This window comes from Quercus lobata, chromosome 1 (assembly GCF_001633185.2).
Source record: "Quercus lobata isolate SW786 chromosome 1, ValleyOak3.0 Primary Assembly, whole genome shotgun sequence".
Taxonomy (NCBI): domain Eukaryota; kingdom Viridiplantae; phylum Streptophyta; class Magnoliopsida; order Fagales; family Fagaceae; genus Quercus; species Quercus lobata.
Window position 1 is genome coordinate 42,828,718 of NC_044904.1, and position 22,546 is coordinate 42,851,263.

Below are 22,546 nucleotides of genomic sequence, written 5' to 3' on the forward strand. Positions count from 1 at the left end.
TTCACCTACTTGCCTCTGAAGTTCCTTGGTCTCCTCGGGATTACTCCTATAAGCAGGTTAGTTTGGAATTGATGCACCAGGTATGAAATCAATTTGATGTTCAATCCCTCGAATTGGAGGTAAACCATGAGGTATCTCTTCAGGAAGGATATCTTCAAACTCCTGCAAAAGAGAAACAATATTGCTCGGTAATGCACCGGCGAGATCATTAGTACATAAAAGAGCCTCCTTGTACATGAGTACAATAAGGGGCTGGTGTGAAAATAATGCTCTCTTGATCTCACTTTTTTTTGCAATGTAATTGAATTTTTCCTCTCTTGCTCTTACTATGGCCGAATCCCTCTCTTTCTTTTTCAGTCTGATCATTGTTTTTCTCTCCTTTTTTTTTAAACTCTTTTTTTTTTTTTTTTTTTTTCATTTGATTTTTGTAACTTCAATTGGTCCTCCCTGACCTGTTTTGGAGTTAATGGAACAAGAGTAATAGGTTGCCCTTTAAGAGTGAAAGAATACTTATTTGTGAATCCATCATGCGTAACCTTTCGATCATACTACCATGGTCTTCCCAAAAAAACATGGCATGCATGCATGGGAACAACATCACATAGCACCTCATCCTTATATTTGCCAATGGATAATGCCACAAACACTTGTCTTGTCACCTTGATTTTGCCACATTCATTCAGCCACTGAAGCCGGTAAGGTTGAGGATGTTTCAAGGTAGTTAAGGCCAATTTTTCCACCAAATAAGTGCTGGCTACGTTTGTGTAACTCTCTCCATTGATAATGACACTGAAAACTTTGTTATTTACAAACCACCGAGTATGAAACAAGTTCTCCCTTTGATTACTTTCTTCCTCCTTAACCTGCACATTGAGAACTTGCCTTGCTACCAATAAATCTCCAACCACAGCATTTTTCTCATCATCGGCATCCTCCAAAGATGGCATGTCATCATCATCTACTTCTTCCTCATTCTCTGACTCAAGCTCTCCTTGAGCATTTATCACCATCACCCTTTTGTTTACACACTAGCTGGCTTTGTGTCCCCGCCATTGACATTTAAAACACTTAATATCACGTGTTTTAGAACTCGAAGCCTTGGTGTTACCTAAAGTGGTCTTTGAGTTGGCACTCTTAGATGGTCCAAATTTTGGCTTATTTTGTAGCTGTTCATCCCTTTTTGGAGCTGTCTTCCATGGATTGGTGGTAGCCATAGGTTGTCCCCTCCTAGCCAATCCCTTTCGTTTGAATTATTCCTCCACCTTTATGGCTTGATGCACCATATCCGTCAATTCAACATAGTGCTGCATCTCAACTATATCCGCAATCTCACGATTTAAATCGTGCAAGAACCTAGCCACGGTGGCTTCCCGGTCCTCTTCTACATTAGCCCGGATCATAGCTACCTCCATCTCCTTGTAATACTCATCCACACTCTTGGACCCTTGAGTTAACCTCTACAACTTTTGATACAATCCCCTATAATAGTGATTGGGTACAAAATGCCTCTTCATAAGCATTTTCATCCCCTCCCAAGTGTCCACGGGTGGTTCTCTATTCCTCCTCCTATTAATCAATAATTGATCCCACCAAACAATGGCATAATCAGTAAATTCAATTGCACCCAACTTAACCTTCTTTATCTCCGAATAGTTGTGACAATCAAACACCATCTCCATTTTAGTTTCCCACTCCAAATAAACTTTAGGATCATTTTTACCTTGAAAAGATGGGATCTTAATCTTTATGTTTCCTAAATCATTATCCCTCCTAGGCCTACCCATCCTTGCTTCTCTATTCCCATACCCACGTTCAAACCTGCCTCGGTTCACATATGGCGCATCAACCTCCTCCGACTCCGCCTCTTCTTCAACATTCCACCAAGGAACACGCCCACCTTGCTGCCTATTGGGGTTGTCATGTTGCTGGCCCCTAGGAGTTCCCGCTTCTACCCTATCCAACCTTTCATGAATAGGTTCTAATTCAGCCCTTAACATACGCCTCATCTCCCCTAGCATCGCTTGCATTTGGAGGGTCTGATCCATTGGTGGTCGAAGTCCTTCGGTTATGTCTTCTTCTTGATTATTGGACATATTTAAAATTTACAAAACAAAGTTAGAATCCTCACAAGCCCTCCCTTACGTGTTTCACTCAAGAATTGATACACTCGCACTTATGTTTTCACTCTAAACAGCTTTTATCCTCTTATGGTCTCACACACTCTTGCCTTTTTCCACTCTTTTGTGTCTTCTTTAGTTCTTAATCGAACTTTAAGAAACTAATTCAAAATAAACTAGCAGCAATTCAAAATGAGAAACAACCAAAACTCATCAACAAGGTCAAGAACTTGAATAAGGTGAGAAACAAGATTGAAATGAAGAAATTTTCTTACTGGAAATGATATGACTGAGAAATTTTCCTCTTCGTGTACTAAGAAATCTTATTTTCTTTTTTTTTTTTCTTTTTTTTTTTTTTTTTAAGCAAGGAACAGGAAATAGAATGAAAATAAAAGATAGTCAAACTTATCTTAGAACCAAAGCTCTGATACCAAAATGATATGAACTTCACCAACAGTTGTGATGAAACTCGATAACAATGATGGTTTAGAGCCCCAATCATGTAGACAAGATTTGTTGAGCCTTGACCCGTCAACTGACTAGATGAAAACCAAGACTACGATAAAATTGAAACGCCACACCAAGAATTCCTAAGAATCTCTCAAGAATCAAAGGTGATAAGTTTGGTTGTGAATGCCACAAGATTAACTTGATAAGTTCAAGAGTTCTTTTAAGAACCAAGAGGATCACAAGACACACAAGGAGAATAATTTTTTGAATTCCAATTTGTCCTCTTTAAAATTCGTACTACCAGATATATACTTGGAACAACCCTCCAAGAATAGGTAAAAATCATAATTACAACTTCAAAAACAACACAAAAATTAATATAATCAAGTTCCCGCGTTTTTTTTAGTTTTCTAGGACTTCTAAGGGCAGACAAAAATAGCTAAATGACTAGAATTAACATGCCCAACCAATACCAAGACATCTTCCTATTTAATATCCTTGGAACTTAACAAATTCACACCATTTTATGGTCAGACCATTCTGGTTGCGAACTTGCATGCATTAGCCTCTTCAATTGCTTTGATGACATGGACTAAGCCTTGATTATTATTTGAGCCCATCTTGGTCTTTTTAGAATTAGCCCAATTCTCTTGGACTAGCCCATTTAGTGCTTCCTTGAAACGTTTGGCTCTAAGTCCTGTAATTGGGCCACTAGAAAATGACAAAGGGTCTTGTGCAAGTTCAGCTCCATTTCCACTTGTATAATCAGCATGTCCAGCTCCTTGGTGTGCATCACATCACAGACCCACACACATCACAAATTCAATCAAATTGGGGCATCACACACAGCCTGGCACAATCTCCCAAAACCAATATAGAGAATCAGGTCATCATCAGCATAAGTGCAAAGCAACCTGTCTGCATTAAAGCCCAGGTCTCTAGTGGTCTCTTTCAGTCTGCCATGTGAATGTCGAAGACGGACAAGTTCCCTCTCCATCATGGAAACAGAAGAAGAGCCCTGTCTCTTAATCTCTAGCAAAGCCTACAAGGTGCCCACCTCAGTAGTAGCAACCCTCAAACCTTCCTCCCTCTTAGCCAACTCAGCCTGAAGGCGACAGAAGGCCAACTGCGGCTCACTAGACTCATCACCCTCTCACCCATACTCCATGCTCAAAGTGGAATGAATGTAGGCCTTCGCTTGTACTAGCTCCAATGCTAAGCCTCTAATGCAGCACTCTCCTCATCCCAAGTGTGATCCAAAGTGGCAAATCTCTGAGTAAGATCTGCAAGCTCCACCCTAAGAGTAGCAAGCTCACTCTCATGTGCACTACTCATCTCCTTAATATTCTCCATAAGGGTATCAGCTAGCTCCCTGCAACAGTCTCTATCCTTGGCATCCTCCCCCAACAATCCCTCAGATTCATAAGGGTCCTCATAACCTTAATCTCAAACTCCAGAGTATAGCCTCTTAAAACATCAACCGAAAGTAGCAACTTAGCTGAGACTGGTGATGATAAAGCAAACACAAAGCTGAGATCTCTAGTGTCTCACCATACTCTAAACATAATAGAAAACCACTCATGGTCATCCCTAGAACAAAGGGGAAAGTCAATGCTCGACTTGCACACTTCTCGGAACTCAGAGGCACGCCCTATCACTGCTATATTGATATCCATGAGCCCGTACTCATAAGTGACAATAGAAAGATTGCTAAGTTGGGGGATGTGCTTGATACCCCTGAACTACATCATGGCCATACCTGAAAAGTACCCCATGCACCCTAGATACCCACCAGGGGAATGCCTAGTAAACCAATGCAATGGGTCCACCCCTGCCACCTAATGATACCCCACTTGACTCTCCAGGTCCAATTAGTGGGACTCAGGTTACACAAGTACCTCAGCCAACCCTCAATATCCCTAGAAAAAGGAAGACCAAGAACTATAGTAGCCCAGTCTCTATTCCTACTGAACGGTGCAAAACTGCAAGTGCACAGTATCGTAGTTTTATAGTAAAGTGATGAGAAGAGTATCGTCCTCAGGGATTGGTAACTTACTTTTGACAAATATCAAAATTATTCTAATCTTGATTTTATCTAGAGAAGTCACTAAGGTTTTAGTAATTGGAATTCAAAATAAAATCAATTTAAATAAAAGATACGCAGAGGAAAAGAAAGATGTTGCTTGAAAATCAACTTAATGAGAAAGAAACTTCTAGGAAATCGATTTCACCTAATCCCTCACTATGCTTTACTCATCTAGCTAATTGAATTTAATTCTCTCTGTTTGTTAGCAATCTCCAAACTCATCCAAAAGCCTCTTTTGATAGTCAATTGGAAACAATCTTGTTCATCAATTTACACAAGAGTATGCAATTTAATAAAGTAATAAAGCTTTAAGACCAACGATTTTAATACTACATAGGTTCATACAAGTCTTTCGATCTCTATATTTACCTATGCTGAAATATTCAAGATCTATCTTATAATCCCCTCTTTCGACAGCAAATCACAAGATTAAAATCATCTAATTAATGGCCAGTTAATTAGAAGCAATATGCTTAGAATAAATCAGACAAACATGAAGAGAAATTTGTTCAAATTAACATAGAAAAGTAAGCATAGTTCGAAACTAGATTACATCATTTTCCTAGAATAAAGAAAGTTTAGTTCATGCTAAAAATTAAATCCAACACAAATGAGTTCACCATAATTTTTTCTGAGAAGATTGGAAAGAAAATAAATGCTGAAAAATTCTCTGTTCCAGCTCTCTCTTTCTGCTTCAGCACACCTTTCTTCTTTACTGTTCAGCCCTCTTTCTTTCTTTTCTGTTTCGGCTGCCTTCTTTTTTCCTTCAGCCTTCTTTCTATTTTTCTTTTTGCCCTACGTTTTTAAAGTCCAGCCCTTTACTTGTTGCAGCCTAACATAGCCCAAAAAGCCCAAACGTTTTTGCTTCAGTTCAGCCACACTTTCTTCTTTTTTTTTCTGCTTTATTCTTTTCTAGTTCAGCCCAAAAATATTACATTTAGCCCAAAACGTTTTTTTCTTCAACCCAAAATACTTTTTCAGTTCAGCCTAGAAATCTCTGTTCAACTTCAACGCCTCCTTCTTTTTGTTTCTTTTCTTCCTGCCTTTCTTTTCTACCTTTAGCCACTTCGTATTGCCCTTTTTCAGCCCAAGTGTTCAGCTCAAAACCTTTTTCAGCTGCTTCATGTCTCTTTATTTGAGTAAATCTTCATTTTCTTCAAATCTGAAATAAAATTTAAATAACAATAATGAAGTCTAAAATCAACAAAAAAAAAAATAAAATTAGACTAAAGTTTAAATTTGAGGAGTGATAAATTACACTTAATTATGCAAGTCATCACCTACTCACAAAGCCCACAGGCTGATCCCTAGCAATAATACTTAAGTGGCTACAGAACCACAATTGTAACATATGAACACAGCAACATAGCCTACCCCTATCAGTCTCCCGACACAAAGACAAGGATCTAATTGTCTTAGAAAGTAGAGCAGGAATGAAAGAGATACCATGATGTAGGGCACACACCAGAGGGAGAATGGTAAAGCTGACAGCTCTTGATGATGAAGGAAACAACACCGTACCAAAGAAGGCCACCAGGAAGGCCAGGCATTGGTAGGACGTCCACCGCTCCTCTAAGTCCACAAAGTCATCTTGGTAGCCAACAGGGCACTCCAATGAGTGGAACTAATCATATAGGAAATCAAAGGACACGCTCCCTCCTATTCCGCTGCCATACCAAGTTAGCGCCTCCACAACAAACCTTTTAAAGCCCAACAGATCAGTGAGTCTCTTGCCGTAGTGTGGCTGTACCAGTGGAACAAAAATAGTGCTCAAAGGGGTAGAAAGAGAAAGAAAACGATCTTACTCCTCTCGGGTGGGCACCAGATCAACATCTCCAATGGTGACACATCTCAAGACGAGGTCTTAACAAGAGGTAATGACCTTCAACAAATGCCAATCCAATGAGGTGTGAAGAAGAGCAGTAGCATCTCCAAGAAGTTGTTAGATGAATGCTCGATCATCGCAAGAAAAAGAGCTTAACCATTTCCTAAGCTTCTTCTCATAGTAAGACTCCCTCTCAAGCTCAACCAAAATGTCGTAGGAGTAAGCACCAAGAACAACCACGAACAGATCCTGTTAAATTTGATGTTTTGATGATAATCTACGTGAAAAATGATGAAAAATAGTGTTTTCTAGATGTTTTGGGTGAAGAAAAGGGTAGAAGAAGACCTTAGAATGAGCTAGGGCTGGACTAGCCTTAGCCTTTTATGCACGAGAACCAAGGCGACGGTCCTTGAAGGGCCACCGACCCTCGTGACATGTGCTAGGGCTTTTCAACGCCCTAGGCACAAACCTTCATGTATTTTAACCACTCCCCCCGAGTTTGGGATGTTTTAGACGACCTTGGAGCAAAGATTCCTCTGTTTCAACACCCACTGTAATGCACAGTCGACCCGGCAGTGAACCAAATTGTTAGGAACTCCCACTCATGCATCCGAGATTGCACAAATCCTACACTGGGGTAGTTTATCTTTGTGCACCTCTTTCGGTACCTCTAGATATCTTGACCCTCATTCTCTAAATCTCGGTTCACCCAGTTTAGGGGACGATTCAACCCCCGGTAATCGGAGCTCACAACAGAATGACATTAGAGCCCATTCTTAGCCATGTGGAAACTTTTTGAGCTTATTTTGAGGATGGAGGGAGCCATTTCCCATAAAGGTCACCCCAAGAAACCCGTCTTTGAATTGATAGTAGTCCCGGGCAATAACGAGAGCAACCAGTGCCTGGGGAGATCTTGTTCAGAATATCTACATCATTACCCGCATTTGGTATGGTCTACGAAGTCGAGGCCATTTTCAGCCAGTTTATAGTCTTGGAACCCCACAAAACCCTAAACTGGGGCAATTTATTTTGCGTTATTCTCTCCCTTTGTCCAATATATAATGATAATTCTTTGGATATCAGTAGGTTGACGAGACTCGAACGATGATCTTTGGGCTATATCCTATAATACCAAGAACACTGAATCAGAGGGGACCGGTGGGGACCGGCCAAAAGTCCTCTGATGATGAAGTTAGTTACTTTTGAACTCTCTGTAAGGAAGGAGTATTTTCTCAAAATAAAATTGTCTAAATCTCTTATCCTTCATCGAAGAATCCTTATATAGTATGTGTGGAACGGTTTTCTGTTTAGTAACCGTTCCCAATGTCGAGGAGTCCGGAGAATTGGGGGTAACTCCCATAACCGCTATGGAAGTTACCTAGGTTGGACGGGCCGTTCCACGGTGAACTCGTCCATCTTTAATAAAAGATGGACAAGACCATCTTGGACGGCTTGCCTTGCTTGAATGACGATGAGTAAGATTCCCATGTGGTATCGTCCGTCCATAAACGGACGAGGTTAGCCAGAACGCTTGGAACATTCACTTCGCCTATTTGATTTGTTGTAGCTTGTCTTTCGTTAGACGAGACATATGGACGAGTTATGGAGTTGGATGATTTCTGTGACACCATTAGTTACCCCCTTGTCCATGTGGGTCGTCCAATGAGTTGGGTGAACTGCCGACACGTCCTTGGACGTATATATAATTGGTTAATAAATTAATGCACCACGTGTCATTTTTTTATTGGCGACTGATCCCGTCGATTTAGTTTTCCGAGGTAGATGCCACATGTCGTTTTCGTATTGGTAGAGTCGTTTCAAATGCCCAGGTCAGCATCCTATAAATAGTGGAATGCCTCCCTTAACCCTTCTCATTTCAAAGATTTTCTTCCTTGACATCCATCGTCTAGAGCCTCGTCTAGGAGTTCCTCTGCGTCTAGAGTCTTCTTTCGTCTAGAGCCAGGTATTCTTCTTCTCTCTGTCTTTAGGTTCTAAATTTCTTGTCAAAAATGTCTATTGCTTCCTCGTCCACTGATAGCCTTAATAAGGCTATAGACGAGTATTATGAGGACAGTAGTGGTAGGCCTAGTTCTAGCAGTGCTAGTGATGATAGTGGAGGAAGCACGGACGAGAATTACTCTTCTGGGGCCCCTGGGTTCCCTATTGAGGTCGTCCAAGAACAACTTAGGAGAGCTTCTGGCTCTCAAGCTGGCTCTCCGTCCAATCCTACGGACGAGGAAGAGACCGTCTTTAGTTGTGTTGTAGGCGTCCATTCTAAGACGAATGAACAAAGGTTAAATAGTCTTAAATCTTGGTATCAAATCCCGGACGAGTTTAACCCTGGGCTGCCCATCCGTGGAGAGTGGTGTTGTGACCCACGTTTTGGAATAGGCGTCTATGAATCTTACTTCCTAGGTGGCCTTAGGTTTCCTTTAAATGCCTTCGCTAGAGAGTTATTAGTCAAGTTAGGTTTAGGTGTCTGTCAATTCAATCCTAATGTGTGGAGATTATTTATCTCCATGCAAATTTTGTGGAGGGAAGTTTTTGGTGGGAACCGTCCTCTTATAGTGGACGAGTTTCTTTATTGTTACAAACCTTCTGCAATAAGTCAATCTAAGGGTTTTTATCAGTTCACTGCTAGGGGGAATGATTGTAGGTTAATCAAGTCCCTAGCTTCGTCTGATAGGAAGTGGAAGACGAAATTCATCTTTGTTTCAGGCTTTTGGGCAGGGAACCCTGTGGACATTGGCAGGAATCCCTTTCCTCCTTACACTGGGGACCTAGGGAACCTTCGTCCAGAAGGTACGTCCTTTCCCCTTGTTTATTTTTATTTTTTCTTCTATTTGGTATATTTACAATTTCTAACCTTTGTTTGTTCATTGTGTTGTAGCTGCCAAACGTCCGTCTTTGAGCAAATTTCAACATGACCGCGTCCACAGGGCTCGTCTTCATACAGACAGGAGCTTTCGTTCTCTTGTCACTCTTAGACATCTAGCCAAGTGGGGTTTAGGTCCTGAGCCTTCAGACGAAGCTATTGCCCACGAGGTTACTGTGCACAAAAGTAAGTTTTTAGCTAAGCCCATTTTTTTTTTAAATTATTATTATTTTTTTATGTATACATTCCTGATCTGTTTGTCTCGTTTTACGAATGTCAACAATGAAAGAGAACAAAGGGAAAGAAGTTGTAGGTGAGGGGAAACGTCCTGAGGCTCAGACCCAGGATTGTCCTGAGGTTTAGGTACGTCCAACGACTGGGGATAAAAGGAAGTTCTTGCCAAAGAACATTGACTTGGAAGGGCTCCCCAGTCATCGAGACAAAAGAGTGAAGAAGGGCTCGTCCAAGGTGGTTAAGTCCAAACCTCCATAGTCTCAGCCTTCCATCCAGGTAGTTGATGTGGACTCGTCCACTCCGGTTGAGTCCACTCCGTCCAAGACTCCTCCGCCCAGAACTCCTTTGTCCAAGTCAACTGCGCCTGGCTCGTCCCAGCCTTCTACGAACATCATTGAAAATGAAGATCTGGCTTGGGAACGTTTTCAGTTGGCTGTCCTGGACGAGGACATAAACATGTGTTATAACATGGGCTTGAAGGAGTTTGAGCATTCTGGCGTCCATGACCTCTTTAAGGTATGTTAATATCTCTCGTCCTTGTTCAATTAGCAACTTTTCTTCATTTAACCATCCTATGTTGTTTTTTCTATTCATAGGCCATGTCAAAGTTTATAGCAACGTCCAGACAGGCAACAGAACTGGACAAGACGAGAGTCTTGTTGGAGACGAGGATTCAACAGGTGAATGCTGACTGCAAAAAATGGGCTGGGGCTGCTGCAAAAGCTAAGGAGGAGGTCAATGAGCATAACAAACTGAGCGGATGATCTATCATGACATTAATGACATGTGCTTGGAAATAATGCCTCAGCTTTCTAGAAGCGATGATCAGTGCGAAGGCTAATTTCTCCATTTGTGGATACCGTCCTTTTGCTCCTTTCAATGCCTTGCTTGTATAGTACATAGGTCTTTGCACTTTATCTTCCTCTCTTATCAATGCTGAGCTCACGGCATGCGGGGTTACCGCTAGGTATAAATATAATTCCTTTCCCTCCACTGATGGACTCAGCAGTGGTGCCATGGTAAGGTATGCCTTCAAATCTTCGAAAGCTCTCTGACACTCGTCGGTCCATTCGAATGCTTTTTTGAGAATCTTAAAAAATGGCAAACATTTATCAGTAGCTTTAGAGATAAACCTGTTAGGCACGGCAACTCGTCCAGTAAGGGATTGGATTTCCTTAGTATTTTACGGTGACTTCATGTCCAATATTGCTTGATTTTTATCTGGATTTGCTTCAATTCCCCTGTGGGAGACCATAAAGCCAAGGAATTTCCCTGACGATACTTCAAAATCACATTTGCTAGGATTCAGCTTCATGTGATACTGTCTCAGTGTGTCAAATGTCTCCTGCAGGTCATCTAGATGCCTTCCCTCGTCCTGACTTTTCACCAGCATGTCATCTACATAGACTTCCGCATTCCGCCCAATCTGCGGACGAAACATGTGGTTGACCAACCTCTGATATGTCGCCCCTGCATTCTTCAAACCAAATGGCATTACCTTATAGCAGAATAAGCCTTGACTGGTGACAAAGGATGTCTTCTCTTGGTTAGCCTCGTCCATCCTTATCTGATTGTATCCCGAAAAGGCATCCATGAAGCTAAGCAATTTGTGGCCTGCAGTTGAGTCTACTAACTGGTCAATGCGTGGCAGCGGATAACTATCCTTGGGGTAAGCCTTGTTTAGATCAATGAAATCTACGCACATTCTCTACTTACCATTTGCCTTTTTGACCATTACTACATTGGCCAACCAATCCGGGTAGTACACTTCCCGAATGAACTTCGCTACCATCAGCTTTTGGACCTTGTCCTTGATTGCACCATCTCTCTCAGGGGCAAACACCCTCTTCTTTTGCTGCATAGGCTTGGAGGAAGGACATACATTCAAACGGTGGGTAATGACACTAGGGTCTATACCCGGCATATCCTCGTGACTCCATGCAAACACATCAATGTTTTTCTTTAAAAACTAGACGAGGTCCTTTTTAATCTTCTCTTCTAAATCTGCTCCAACCCTGGTACACCTCTCAGGGTTATCTTCATCTAAGCAAATGTCTTCCAATGCTTCAATAGGCTCTGCTACAACCTTCTTTTCTTCAATATTCATGGCTTGAACTTGTTCATCCATGGCCAACATGGCCAGGTAACATTCTCTTGCTGCCAGTTGGTCCCCTTGTACCTGCCCTACCCCGTGTTTTGTTGGAAACTTGACTGATAAGTGGTAAGTAGAGGTAACAGCTTTCCAACTATTCAAAGTTGGTCTTCCAATTATAGCGTTGTAGGAGGATGGACAATCTACCAGAAGGAAGTTCACATCCTTGGTGATTTGTCGTGGGTATGCCCCCACTACCACGGATAAGGAAATAGTACCCACTGGTTGCACCTTCATCCCACCAAAGCCTACTAGGGGGGAGTTCACTGGACGGAGCTGGTCTCGTCCTAATCTCATCTGCTGAAAGGCTGGATAATATAAAATGTCTGCTGAGCTTCCGTTGTCCATAAGCACTCTTCTAGTTGTGTAGTCTGCAATTAATAAGGAGATGACGAGAGCATCATCAAGGGGGTGATGAATTCTATCAGCGTCTTCGTCCGTGAAGGTGATTGCCTGCTGGTCCGTGGACCTTGCTCTCGGTGATTGTCCAGAAAGTTGGACGCTCTATACTACCTTCAAGTATGCTTTCTTGGACTTAGATGACTGGCCAGTTGAACTTCCCCCAATAATGAGTCTTATTTCTCCGAGTGGTGGTCGTGATGATTCTTCCATCTTCCCTTTCTGTTTTTCGTCCCTGTGGTCTCGTCCAAGGAAACTCCTCAACTTCCCTTGCCTTATAAGATTTTCAATTTGTTACTTTAAATCGAAACACTCGTCTGTATCATAACCATGATCCCTATGGAAGCGACAATACTTGTTCCTATTGCGCTTGTTGGGATCCCCCTTCATTTTCTCCGGCCATTTCAGGGAAAGATCATCCTTGATTTGCATAAGGACTTGCTCAAGTGGGGCGTTTAAAGGGGTATATTGCTGGTTCCGCACTGAAGGGCCCGACTTCTTACTATCTCGGTCTCTCCTTTCCTCCATCCGTCCCTTCTTTGGACAAGTACCTTGCTCGTGATGGCGACTGGGATTTGCGTCCATTCTTTCAGACCTCTTCCTTTTTTTAGCAATGATCGCGTCTTCTGCATTCATAAAATTTTGAGCCAAATGGACGAGTTCGGCCATGGACTAGGGCTCTTTTTCATAGAGTTTATGTATAAACAGATTCGAATTCACCTCATTATGGAAGGCCGCCAATAGGAGCTTATCATCTGCTTCATCCACACTCAGGGCTTCTCTGTTGAAACGGGTGATGAATGACCGAAGGCTCTCATTCTTCCCCTGCTCTATTGTCAATAGACTGGATGAGGAACGCTTGTGCCTTTGTCCCCTAATGAAATTGTTAACAAACAACTTGCTCAACTCTTCAAAAGAACTCACCGAATTTGGGGGTATTTTGCTGAACCAAACTCACACCGGACCCTTAAGGGTGGTAGGGAAGGCTCTACACATTATCTCGTTAGGCACCCTTTGAAGATGCATGGTGGTCTTGAAAGTGGCTATGTGATCAAACGGGTCACGTGTTCCATCATATGAATCCAGAGAAGGCAACTTGAACTTTGATGGTAGGGGGTGACCGTTGATGGAAGCCGTAAAGGGGGAATCAGTTCTGTGAACCAAATCTTCTATCGGATTTGCCCTTCTCATATTCTCTTTCATTTCCTCCATAACTCTCTTCATTTGGTCCATTTCTTCCTTCAAGTGTGGTACCGTTCGTGAAGTGGTGCCTCTAAACTGACTTCCAATTTCGGTATTCTCTCTACCGCCATGACTCTGTGTTTGTCCTCCTTCATGTTCTTCATGTGTCTGCCTCCCCATATTAATCTCCATTCTTAACTCTTGGTTTTGGCGAGTCAACTCCGCCATAGCGTCCGCCATAGATTGCGTATGTTGGACAGATGATGCCTGCATGACCGGTGCAGACTGGCGATCGTGATGTGGGTTACTGCTTCCCTAATGGCCTAGGCTAGTAGCCCTCGATCTAGTCCAAACCATCAACCCTTTGTCACGGAGAAGTAAACTGTGAAACAATCTGTTCTCACAGACGGCGCCAACTGATAATTCCTTGGATATCAGTAGGTTAACGAGACTCGAACGATGATCTTTGGGCTATATCCTGTAATACAAAGAACACTGAATCAAAGAGGACCGGTGGGGACCAGCCAAAAGTCCTCCGATGATGAAGTTAGTTACTTTTGAACTCTTTGTAAGGAAGGAGTATTTTCTCAAAATAAAATTGTCTGAATCTCTTACCCTTCATCGAAGAATCCTTATATAGTATGTGTGGAACAGTTTTCTGTTTAGTAACTGTTCCCAATGTCGAGGAGTCCGGAGAATTGGGGGTAACTTCCATAACCGCTATGGAAGTTACCTAGGTTGGACGGGCCGTTCCACGGTGAACTCATCCATCTTTAATAAAAGATGGATGAGACCATCTTGGACGGCTTACCTTGCTTGAATGACGATGAGTAAGATTCCCATGTGGTATCATCCATCCATAGACGGACGAGGTTAGCCAGAACACTTGGAACATTCACTTCGCCTATTTGATTTATCGTAGCTTGTCTTTCATTAGACGAGACATATGGACGAGTTATGGAGTTGGATGATTTCTGTGACACCATCATATAAGAATGGGTTCATCCCACTGAGGATGTGTCTCTCATGTCAAGGATCACGTGAAACCCTAAACTGGAGCAGTTTATTTCACACTATCATCATCAAAATTCACCAATAAACCAATAAGACTACGGTGCAAAATAAGTGAGTGTGACACAAGCTGGTTTGAAACCACCATCCACAATGAAAATGTGATAGTGCATACATACGGCAGTAACCCTTTGAAAGGTGACATCCAGAATCATACATGTGAGTCCACCCCAGAGGCATTCTTTCATGCATATGTCGGCAGCCCTCTTATAGGTGATTTTTCTATGGTGATACATTAGCCCCCTCAAAGGCGATTTCTTAGAGCTATGAATGTAAGTCCTAATCAGTGTCATTGTTTTTCACATATATCAATAACCCTCTCAAAGGCACTTTTCCTAAAGTTATACATCGGCCTTCTTAAAGGCATTTTCTAGAATCATACATGGAAGTCTTAACAAGAGGCATTGTTTCATACATACACCATGAAGCTACAAAGAGATAATATCATACATCAATGCCCATTATAGGGCATTATAATACACACATGTCCTGGCCTATCAAGAGGCGATACATAATATACATACATAAGTGAACCACCATGGGGCAATGTCTACAAGATACATGAAGAATACAATGCCCACACAGGGGCTACATCATGCTACAACAAAAGGCTAACCTTACTAAGAATTATCATCCATAAAATATTGGTCGCCATCATCATCATCACCATCACCTGTAAGAGAACCAGTGGAAGGACCCATTCCGCCTGAAGTGCCTGGACTGTATCCTGGGTCCTGAGAAGGCCCCTGAGTCTGAGCAAAGAAGTCCAAACCACCCGGCGGACCTAAAGGAGCGAGCATGTACTCGGGCTCATATGGAGGAATAATAGGTCCCCGGTCTGGAATATAAGGTGAAGGCAGAACATGAATACGAGCTACCTGTAACTCTCCTATCAAAACCATGGTATAGCCATGAAACATGGAGAGCTCACTTTGAAGCTGGCTACACCTTCTCTCTCTCTCTACGATAGTAGCACAGGCCTCTCTATCCTTCTACCAAAGCTCCCTCTCTCGAGCTAATGTCGAGCAATCTCCTCCTGCATATGCACCTCCACCACCCTAGCGACAACAGTAGCCTCAAGCTCTATCACCCTAGCTTGCAAAGCCTCTACACACAATTTTCACTCAGCTCTGGAGGCCACTTGAGCATGAACAATGCCTTCTAGTACTCTACCTCCACTTATAAGAATATCTCCAATGATAGGCCCCGCGGAGGACTCTGCGAACCAAGTGGCATAATCCCTGCGAGTATCCACATAGGCATCAAAAGAACCTATCACGTAAGCCGAATCATCCACAACAATGGACTTAAATGACAAGCCGAGGGGAGGTAGATCTCTAGGTACCCCAAAAACCAACATGACATGGGGGCAGGTCCTCTCTCCAAAAAGAACTCCCAACTCAATAGGGCCTTGAACCAGCATTGTACCCTTGATTGGTCCATGGAAATAGTGAGCTCCAACCTCCTCAATAGTGAGCCGTCAAAAGGGTGAACTACCATCTCACCCTAGGTGACGTAATCTAAAGCTGCAAAGATAATAACTGGCTACACCAAGACAACCCTGGTGATCATATAGAGAGACCAAGCATATGCTCAAGGATAGATAGTCGCTGACAAACCCGAGAACCATGGTTGCAAAGCTGGGATGTACTCATACGCCCACCATGTCAAAATCTACCAATATCCCTCTAGGCTCTTAAAATCCCGCTGTGAAGCTTGCCTTCAGAAAGAGATGAAAAAGCTGAAAGTGATGGACCCTTTGTCACATATCCTAACATCAAAGACTATTCTCATGGCCCACAGCAGCTGGCAGCATAATACCGATCGGTTGTTGCCAAAGAAGCAACTATCAAGAAAACACATGAAGAACCGCCGAAGATGAATGTCTGTAGGTGCCACACCCTAGGGGATGCTACCCTGCAACCACTCAGTGCAGATCTGTGGCAACGCTGTAGGCCCAAAGTATGCTCTTGTGTCCATAGTCAATGGGAGAGGAAGGCCCAAGAGATCATAGGCCATCTCAAAGCTCATGTCATCGGTCGAAATCGGGTATTTGCCGAATCTAATGCCCAGGATGGCCGTCCAGTTAAGAGGGAGAACTACATACTCCACACAACTTAAGTGAAAGGTGCCCGTCTCGGCATGAAACTGCAACACCAAAGCCTCCCCAATCTCGTGCCTTATGGTATACAAAGGGATCCTTTAGAAATCCTCGAATCCCTGCTCTCTCAGGAAATCTGCATAGTGCCGATGGGTCCCAGGATCAAATAGCAGTTGAAGAAAGGTAGACTAAGCACCCCGACCAAGGATCTTGTCAGGCCCCTGCATTCAGAATCAGAAGCTATCTGTTAACACATGCATATAACAGGAATCTAAATAAAAAAAAGAAGAAAGACATCATACCTCTCTCTTCCGTGCCTAGGTGGAAGGATAATCCTTCAGCCCACGCTGAAGGTGAGTGTCTCTAATACTGTCGTCTACCGCTCTAGTACAAGCATTGGCCCAGGCCTAACGTGGTGGGAATCTCGACCTCAAACCGCACCTCCGGGCGCTCAGATTGATCAACTCCTCCCCAAACAAATCAAACTCTATGTCAAAAAGGAGATCCTCAGCTGGCGTTTCTACTCTAGAGGCCCCTCTCCATGTAGTTGACATATGTCATAAGAAAGCCCCACTGGAAATAGTGCCAGATTCAGAGGAGACACTAACTGTCTAAATTGAACATCGCCTTCTAGATTGTGTCTCTATAGGGATCCTGCTAGTGGGCTTAGTGTCATCACCCCCACGGTCAGAATGGCTCTGCAGAACTCAAGCCACTTGCTTACCAGTCGAAGCAGTCTGATCATCAGAAGAAGCGTCCCCATAGGATGTAGCGTAAATAGCGACCTTCCCTCTCCTCTGGAACTTGCCTTCTGAGATATAATCTATAAAACAACCAGAAATTCAGACACAAGTGGTAAGCCAATGAAATAACGGCAATACAAATGAACAAACACTTTTTCCTAAACATATTATGTAGGTTCATGTGAAGCACATGTTCTTACATGAAAGGAGATTCTTAGAAGAATCCTATAGCGGGTTAACTAGCAGCTGCGCCATATGCTCACATTTTGTTTAGAGGCTATCTAGTGGCCACGCCGTACGTCTCTACAGTGGGTTCACTAGCAACCGTGTTGTATGCTCACATCCTTCAGTGGGATAACTAGCAGCCGTGTTTTATGCTCACATCTTCTTTGGAGGCAATCTAGTGGCCGCACCATACGTCTCTACAGTGGGTTAACTAGTAGTCACGCCTTATGCTCACTTCCTACAACGAGTTAACTAGCGGCCGCATCGTATGTCCGCATCTTCTTTGGAGGCTATCTACGGGCCACATCGTACATCTCTATAGTAGGTTAACTAGTGACCGTGCCATATGCACACATCCTATAGTGAGTTAACTAGCGGCCAGGCCGTATGCTGGCATTTTTTTTGAGGCTATCTAGCAGCTACGTTGTACGTCTCTATAGTGGGTTAACTAGCGGTCGCGTTATATGCTCGCATCTTTATTAAAGGACATCTAGCAACCACACCGTATGTATCTACAGTGGGTCAACTAGCAACCACGCCGTACGCCTTGTTATCACACAACTACTAAGTCACTAAAAAGTTTTCAAGTTCCTGATCTATAGTGGGTTAACTAGCGGCCGTGCAGGAAGCTCATATCCCATCTTAAGGTTAACTAACGGTCGCACCATACGCCTCACCATCACACAACTATCAAGTTACCAAAAATTTTTCTAGATCCTAATCTATAGTGGGTTAATTAGCGGCTGTGCTGTATGCTCAGATCCCATGTCAAGGTTAACTAGCGGCCACGTCATACGCCTCGCCATCACATAGCAGCCACATCGTACACCTCGCCATCACACAGCTATCAAGTCACTCAAAAGTTCCAATTCCTGATCTATAGTGGGTTAACTAGCGATCACGCCATATGCTCACATCCCATCTCGAGGTTAACTAGCGGCTGCGCTGTACACCTCACCATCACACAGCTATCAAGTCACCAAAACGTTCTCCAATTTTTGATCCACAGTGGTTTAACTAATGGTCGCGCCTTATGCTCACATCCCATCTTAAGGTTAACTAACAACTGCACCGTATGCCTTGCCATCGCAAAGCTATCAAGTCATTCAAAAGTTCCAATTCTTGATCTACAGTGGGTTAACTAGCAGTCGCGCCATATGCTCACATCCCATCTCAAGGTTAACTAGCGGCCGCGCCGTATGCCTCGCCATCACATAGCTATCAAGTCACTCAAAAGTTCAAGTTCCTAATCTATAGTGGGTTAACTAGTGGCCGTGCCGTATGCCTCGCCATCACATAGCTATCAAGTCATTCAAAAGTTCCAATTCTTGATCTACAGTGGGTTAACTAGCAATCGCGCCATATGCTCACATCCCATCTCAAGGTTAACTAGCGGCCGCGCCGTACGCCTCGCCATCACATAGCTATCAAGTCACTCAAAAGTTCAAGTTCCTAATCTATAGTGGGTTAACTAGTGGCCGTGCTGTATGCCTCACCATCACACAGCTATCAAGTCACTCAAAAGTTCAAGTTCTTGATCTACAGTGGATTAACTAGCGACCACGCTGTACGCTTACATCCCATCTCGACGATAACTAGCAGCTATGCTGTATGCCTCGCCATCACACAGCTACTAAGTCACTCAAAAGTTCAAGTTCTTGAGCTACAGTGGGTTAACTAGCAACCACGCTGTATGCTTACATCCCATCTCGACAATAACTAGCAGCTACGCTGTACACCTCGCCATCACATAGCTATTAAGTCACTCAAAAGTTCAAGTTCCTGATCTACATTGGGTTAACTAGTGGCAGCGCCGTATACTCACATTCCATCTTGAGGTTAACTAGCGGCCACGCCGTACGCCTCACCATTACACAATTCTCCTTGTCTGATCCTATTCTGAGACTAACTAGTGGCCGCGTTGTACGTCTCACCATTTCCACTATTCCCGACTACTAGGTAAGTCCCTTTATCTATATCTCACCTTTTATTTTCACCATTTAAATTCGCACATATTTGTGCACCCATATAAAACAGAAAAAAAGAGAAAATATATATGCATTCCCCTAAGATAGCATGGCATAAATCATGGCAAAAATATATAAATATGAAATTTCCAAAAATAAAATAAGCACTAGCATGCATCCCTTGTAGTATTGCTGCTAAAATGTTGTAGAAAAAGAAGAGAAAACGAACGATAGACACTGACCTCAAGTACAGAAAAGACTAAAACAGCAGATTGAAGTTGAAAAGTTGGACCCGCTAAGTTCGTAGTTGCTCCAGATAATTTTTCGGAAGTGGGAAGTCAAAGGAAAGGGTAAAACAAGGTTAAATTGAGCTCAAAATAGGTTTTTATAGGCCTTTGGGCGGCCTGGCTACCTGGTGCACCTTCTAAGGCCGCCGAGTTAGCTCAACGCACCTTAAAGGGCCGCTGGTCAGCGTTGACCGTTGACCCGGTCAAACCTTAAAAAAAAAAAAAAAAGGGCAGGGGGGGCCTTTTCCTCTCCTAGAGTTTAGAGACATGTGATAGGCCAAAAACGAATTGACCCCTTGTTATAAATTAACCAATTAATTTAGACAAGTGAATTAATTAAGTTAATTAACATGCACATGCAAATGCGTGGTAGCACAAACAAATCACCAATAAACTAAGTATGCAGCAGAAAATAAATTGACACGGTGATTTGTTTACGAATGGAGAAAACTAACATTGCCAAAACCCCACTGGGTGATTTTAAGGTCACCACTCTTAAAATTCCACTATTATCACAATAAGCGGTTACAAGTAAAAGAATCCCAGTACCTTATACCAACCTACAATTGAACCCTTACCCCAATACCCAATTGGACTTGTTCTGTAGTGACAATTTCTCCTTTTGATGCACGGCTCCCAGTATGTGACTAACCAATTGCGCGGATCTCAGTACGCGACTTCAGTCACCAACTAGAGAAGGTTGTTTACTGCAAAGTTCTTTAGTTCATCCTAGCGATGAAGATCAAGAAAATGCTTGGTCACAAAACCCTATGGTGCACAAACACAATAGCTTCTTTACAAGAAAGATGAACTAGGACAAATTTTGTCTTCGGTCATAATTTGCTTGAACAAACTTTGCTCAACACTTGTGCAACTTTTGAACTCTTTGATGGCCCTTAAAATAATCCTTTTATATGTTTAAGGTTGTGAGAAAAGAAAGCCCAAACACGTAATCACGGATTATATTCAAAATAGAACTAAAATTTTGTTTTCATAAACCTCAACAGATAGCCTATCTGTCAAGCTGCTGTCGAGCCACGGGGCTAGAATAGCTTCTTAATCTAGCTATCGAGCTAGTTATCAAGATTTAATGACAGGCACTTTTTCAGCTTGTTTCTTGGACAGACTTACATGTCTTTAACACTTGATCTTGAAACACAGTTTCTTGAAGTATTAAACACATCCCAGATCTACCTAAATACAAGTAAAGTGCGTTTTGTCAAAGGATTAGTCAATTACATAAAATAGTGACATATGTTCCTAACAAGTGAATCACATATGTCCTAACAACATGTTTGGAAAATATTTCAGATTCAGCTGCAGCAGATCGGTCTAGACAGTTAAAGTTTGGTCTTGATCCATGAATAGTCTCCGCACTCAATTTGGGGGTGAAAAAATTTGAAATCACGTTATTTATCCGACACCTCTCATTGCACTCAATATGTTAGATAAAGAAGGGGTAGCTATTGATATCGTATTTTGTCCATCTCAATTTGCGTGTCGGACCCCAAAAAAATCAAAAATATTATTTTCTCTCCATGGGGCTGCAAGAACATCCATAGTGACATGGCGCAACCCATTCGGACACTGGAGCACCCAAAGTGCCTTTTTAGCTAAAATGACAAAAATGCCCGTAGTCAACCCTAGGTTGACCGAAAGTTAAATAAAGTCAAAATCCCTTCAAAATATAACCTTTCATAGTTTTACATCAAACTAAGTTTGACCAAGTTTTGGCAACTTGGAGCTTCTTGGAGATTTTTGACAACTTTGACCAAGTTTGACCTACTCTGACATAGAGTTGACCTCGAATGGCCCTCAAAATCCCTAATTTTGATCCGGTAGTCAGAATGGATTGAAACCAATTCCATTGCAAAGATGATCAAATTCTCAGTCCAACGACTATACATGGGTCAAAATCGAAGTTAGAACAGCCAAGATATCATGAAAATCGGGTTAACACACCGATCGATGCACCACTAACTTCCGACAACCATAACTTTTGATCCAACCATTGGATTTTCAAGTTCCATACCTTTTTAGAAATGGGATGTCAAGATCTTTCCAGGAGTGTCAAGATCAATCCAATCCAAAACCTTTTGAAGATGGCAACCCTTGAAGGTCCATCGCCTTGTAAAGCGTGTCAAGGCTATAAAAAGTCCCTAAGCACTTCCAAATCATAATAAATAAATAAGGAACTTCAAGGCTTTTTTCTCTCTACCTGGATGTCTTTTACACATTATTCCTCTCCTCAAAACACAAAAAACACATCAAAACCTCTTGATTCCTCTCTTCACCAAAAATACAAGGTATTATTCCTATACCCAATCTTTTTTTCCTTGGTTCTATACCTTGGGATTTGGGGTTTAGGGGTGTGGATAGTTCTATACCTTGGGATTTGGGGTTTAGGGTTGTGGATATAGCTTTTTAGCTACTATCCACAGCCCCTAACTTTATAAATCTTTTTCTAGCATTTATCTTGTTCTTTTTGCTTGAATAACATGATTTATTGCTTTCCTTAGCATGTTTCTTGCTTTATCTTGCTCCTAGCATGTTCTTAGTTTAGATCCATGTTCTTCCATGCTTGTTTACATGTCCATGTGTCTTGATCTACATGCTTTATGCTTTATGCCATGTTTTCCTATGCTTTGTTCCTCGTTTTGTTCTATGTTGATGTTAGGGTTACATGCTCACATGCTTGCATGATGTTGTTGCCTATGCCTTGTTTGGATCTATGTTTATATGTGTATTTCCATACTTTATGGTTAGATCCTTGTCTTCACATGCTTGTATGTTTGGATTCATGTTCTTCCATGTTTATGTGCTAGGCTTATA